The following is a 5,223-nucleotide window of genomic DNA, read 5'->3' as shown; positions in this document are numbered from 1 at the left end:
TGGCCCTTAAAAATAAAAGGATTAACTTGAATCTGTTAATTCAGAAGAGTAAATAAATGTGTCAAGTTTTGAGTTTGAGATGTTGGTTAGTGTAAACCTATGGAAAACATGTTAAATGTTCTCTGAGAAAACCATTTCTCTCACCTATTAGGTAAAACGTATACTCAAAAATTAATTTTGTGGCTATTTCAGAAATTTGGCTAAACACAAGCAGAAGGAGAGTAAAGAGGATAATGAAGGAAATGCCAGTTCCTATGGAAGCATGAAATACTTGAAATACTTAGGCTTACAGGCAAAGACAGTGTTGTTATGGCAATTATCTTCCTTTTCTTCTCTGTCACTGTTTGGAGTTGATCTCTGCAGTTCTCCCAGCTGGATTTTGTCATCTAACTCCTTTGAACAAGGGTTCAAAGCTGGTTCCAGTCTGCTCTAGTTGCTTCTCAGCGCTGGCATTGTTGGTCCATGTGTGCTGTTGACCTTCTGCCTGTCCACATACTGCTGCGCAGACATCTGGAATGCATCAGCTACACATTGCAGACCTTCTACAGCCTCTAGTTTCCTGTGTTCCTAAGAATGGTCAAAGTCACACCTAAATCTTTCTGTGCACCTGCTGCCTTCCCAGGTATCTAAATCCTCCTGCAGTGTCTACAGAGCCACATCACAGCCAATACAAACCAGCTCGATACTAGGATCAGCCACGTATCCCTTCTGATTAATGACCAGTTTTGAGGAGAGAGGCAAGAAAATTAGCAAGAGTGGGCTTTTGTTTTCTATTACCTTAAGCTAATGTTCAAATATTCAAGACAAGGGAACCCAGAGCAGAACATCTTTATATCTTTATATGTTCAATATCTTTATAGATGATCTAGACGTAGGGATTGAGTGCACCCTCAGTAAATTTGCAGATGACCCCAAGTTGGGTGGGAGTGTCGATCTCTGGGAGGGCAGGAAGGCCCTACAGAGGGATCTGGACAGGTTGGATAGATGGGCCGAGACCAACGACATGAGGTTCGACAAGGACAAGTGCCAGGTCTTACACTTTGGCCACAACAACCCCCTGCAGCGCTACAGGCTGGGGGAAGAGTGGTTAGAAAGCGGCCCGGCGGAAAGAGACCTGGGGGTGCTGATCGACAGCCAGCTAAACATGAGCCAGCAGTGTGCCCAGGTGGCCAAGAAGGCCAATGGCATCCTGGCCTCTATTAGGAATAGTGTAGCCAGCCGGTCTAGGGAAGTGATCGTCCCTCTGTACTCGGCACTGGTGAGGCCGCACCTTGAATCCTGTGTCCAGTTCTGGGCCCCGCACTTCAAGAGAGATGTTGAGGTGTTGGAGCGAGTCCAGAGGAGGGCGACCAAGCTGGTGAAGGGTCTGGAGGGTCTGAGCTACGAGGAACGGCTGAGGGAGCTGGGGTTGTTTAGCCTGGAGAAGAGGAGGCTCAGAGGTGACCTTAGTGCAGTCTACAACTACCTGAAGGGAGGTTGTAGTGGAGTGGGAGTCGGCCTCTTCTCCCGGGAAACTAGCGATAGGACAAGAGGACACAGCCTCAAGCTTCACCAGGGGAGGTTCAGGTTGGCCATTAGGAAAAATTTCTTCTCAGAAAGGGTCATTAGACATTGGAACGGGCTGCCCAGGGAGGTGGTGGAGTCACCATCTCTGGAGGTGTTTAAGAAAAGACTGGACATGGCACTTAGTGCCATGGTCTAGTTGCCATGGTGGTGTCAGGGCAATGGTTGGACTCGTGATCCCAGAGGGCTCTTCCAACCTGACTGATTCTGTGATTCCGCGATATCCTTCTGTGATAAGGTCACCTGCATAATGGATGAATGGAAGGTGGTGGATGTATTTTTTCTGGATTTCAGTAAGGGTTTTCATGGTGTATCCTTCTGGACACATCTGACTGTGAGATGAGCAGGTACACAATGTGTTGGGTGAAGAACTGGCTGGACAGCAGGGCTCCAAGAGTTGTAGTGAACGGGGCTGCATGTGGCTGGGGACCAGTCACCAGCGGTGTTCCTCAGGGCTCAACCCTAGGGCTGGTTCTGTTCAGTGTTTTTATCAATGATCTGGGTGCAGGAGTTGGATGCACCGCTAGCAAGTTTGCTGACGATACCAGCTGGGAGGTGCTGTTGGCTCTCCTGAGGGATGAGAGGCCTTGCAGAAGGATCTAGATAGATTGGAGAGTTGGGCAATCATCAATGGCATGAAAGTGAACAAGAATAAATGCCAGATTCTTGTTAAAGAAAATTGGCAGAGTCCAGGTCTCTAGGTTTGCTGATTCTTTATTGAAGCAACTCAGAGTTGGACCACCACCGCAGTGAATGGTACCTGACTCAAATTCACTATCGGTTTATATAGAAACTAATAAGTAATTACATCATAAACGTCTCATAAGCTTTTGTTAAAATTCTACTAACTATTTCAATTCCTCTTTTTTCAGTTGTCAAGAGTCCACAAAAGTCTATTCTTCTCCGTTACTCAGCTGATCCCCTCTTCTGGTTCCACTCCAGCTCCGGTCAATACCCCATCCTTAATGTTCCTGCTGTGATCAGCGTCCCGTCTTGATCCAGGTTGACCAGAGTCTGGTTCCCGCTGCCATTGTCTCCTAAACATTAACCTAAACAGCTGAAGTCTATTTAGAACCTTATCTCTATTAATTCTTATTTCTAAGTGTTCTGTATTCTTTTAAGGTAAAGAAAAGGTTAACCATACATCCCCTTTACTAAAATCATCAGAAATTAATATTTCTAGGCCTACTCCTGCTAGCTACTCATTAACCTTTGACTGATGATTTGTTCAGTCATGGGTCAGGATTATACAAAGGGGCTCTGAGAACATTATTCATGGGTTATGAAACCCACCTTTGTTTATTCAGATAGACTTATATTAATTATTCTTAATTCTATTTCATCTCTATTGATTCTTATTTTCTTAACTCATAAGAACTTCTACAACAATTATGTGAAAATTTCTACAGCAATTCTGCACCTGAGAGGGAGTAATGGTGGCACAAGGATGAATTGGGAGAGGAGCGGCTGGAGAGCACTTCATGTTCTTTAATAGCAGATGTTTAGAACCCAAGCCAGGAAACTCCATGATGTTCTCTCAACCTTTTAAATTACAGCCTCTCTGCAGGACTGTGGTTTTTTAGTAAGGGAAAGGTTTGATTTAGCTCCTCTCGGAATCAGCACTTCTTCTCAGTAGCTCATACAAGTACCATACCAAGTGTGTTGGCTTTACTGAAGCCCATCATGCAAACGTGACCATACGGAACCCGGAGTGAGGACAAAGGCTCTAGCTGTGGTCTGCGACCCATGAGATAGTGAGCAGCCATTCCTGGACTGCTCAGGAGATGCTCTAAGCAGAGCCACGAAGGGTGTTTTCAACTGCAAATGTGAGAAGCGAGTTCTCATCGTGGCTGTTGCCTCTCTGCGAGTCCAGAGCAGAGGGTGTCGGTGCAGACACAGCACCCGAGGGTGGCTCTGGCATGGGTGGGCAGGCTCTCCGGTCCTGGCGCAAGGATGGGGCTTGGGCACATGGCTGCACGGAGCCCTGGCTGGCAGCGCGGTGGCTGTCCTGAGCCTTGCGGGCTTTGCTCCCAATGGGACGGAGCTGCCTGGCTCCTCTCTGTGTGCAGAGAGGTGTTGAAGCTTGGAGCATGGAAGGGCTTTGCCTGCAAGCGTGGCTGCGGAGGAGAGCAGCTGTGTTGCCCGAGCAGCGGGCGGGTGCAGCTTGGGGAGGGTGACTGATGCATTTTTCATCTTGATTCACATTTACCCTCACAGAGTCACAGACTAGTTGGGGTTGGAAGGGACCTCTGGAGATCACCCAGTCCAACCCCTGCCAAAGCAGGGTCACTCAGTGCACAGGGTCGTGTCCAGGCGGGTTTTGAATATCTCCAGAGAAGGAGACTTCCCAGGGTCGTGTCCAGGCGGGTTTTGAATATCTCCAGAGAAGGAGTAAAGATGTTTTTCCTCATATTGGGATGGAACTTCCCATGTTTCAGTTTGTGCCCATTGCCCCTTGTCATCACTGGGCACCACTGAGAAGGGTCTGGCCCCATTGTCTTGACACCCACCCCGAAGGTATTTGTAAGCGTTGATAAGATCCCCCCTCAGTCTTCTCTTCTCTAGGCTGAACAGACCCAGCTCCCTCATCCTCTCCTCTTAAGAGAGATGCTCCAGTCCTCTGATCATAATGTTAATTCAATGAGGAAACGTACTGGATTCTCGTGTTCCCACTGATGGGAATGAGTGTTCCCACTTTGATCTGCTCCTCAATGACTTTGTGCAGGCTTGGAAAGCTCTCAGATGTTATTGAAGATCTCCAATTTCTGTAGCACAAGCCACCGATTCAGCAGTATCTATTTTAAAGTCATCGGGACAAGGCATGAGATGAAGTACATTTGTCTGGTGCTTCCCGGTGCCAGCTGAATTGGCTGTTGTCCTCTTCATCTGGTGTAGGGATGCTTAACTTGGGAGGTGGAATCACATGCTCAGCTCTCTTACCTTGGGACCTAATTTGGGGAATCTTTCCATGATCGAACGGTGCTGTGTAGCGCTGCACATTTACTGCGAACCTATGAACTCGTGGTGTAATTTCTCATGAGCAGTGTGATTTGTTAGCATAAATGGCAGTGAAGTGTGGGGCGTCCTCCACAGCCAGTGTTACAGGTCTGCTCTCGCCAAACCATGAAATTCCCTGCTGTGTGGAAAGGAAGGGGATCAGGGTGTAGCATCTCATTTACATGCTCTGGTGAAAGCCTCTTCCCTAAAGGAAGCCTTAGTGAATGCTGATGGGAGAGGTTCTTCCTCTGGTAAGCCCAGGCTGTGGCTCCCGTAGGACAGCTGTGTGGCTTTGCCAGCTGCGATGCTGTAGTTGTCCCCAGCTGGGATGTAGGATGGGCAGGAGAAGCCCAAGTCTGCTCCCTGTGGCCCCACTGCCCCTCGCCCCCTGGTCTGAGCTGGGCATGGTCTCCCAGGAGCTGTGAGGGGTTGGTTTGGTTTGAGTGGCCTTGGGTGCTGGGGCAGCTCCTGCGTTAGCCCCAGGCTGGCCTCTTGCTGGGTTTTGCTGAGTGCAGCACTAGTGCCTGGGGCCTTTGGCTTTCGCGGGCTGGAGCCAGACCCTTCGTGTGCCTGAAGGTCCCCCCTGCCCCAGGTGTGGAGACAGTGACTGTGAGACTGTAGAGACACGACAAGTCAACTTGAAAAGATTTATTAATGAGAACA

Source organism: Nyctibius grandis, chromosome 24, assembly GCF_013368605.1.
Source record: "Nyctibius grandis isolate bNycGra1 chromosome 24, bNycGra1.pri, whole genome shotgun sequence".
Lineage (NCBI taxonomy): Eukaryota > Metazoa > Chordata > Aves > Nyctibiiformes > Nyctibiidae > Nyctibius > Nyctibius grandis.
The sequence above is the reverse complement of the archived record's forward strand: the minus strand, read 5'-3'. Positions refer to the sequence as shown.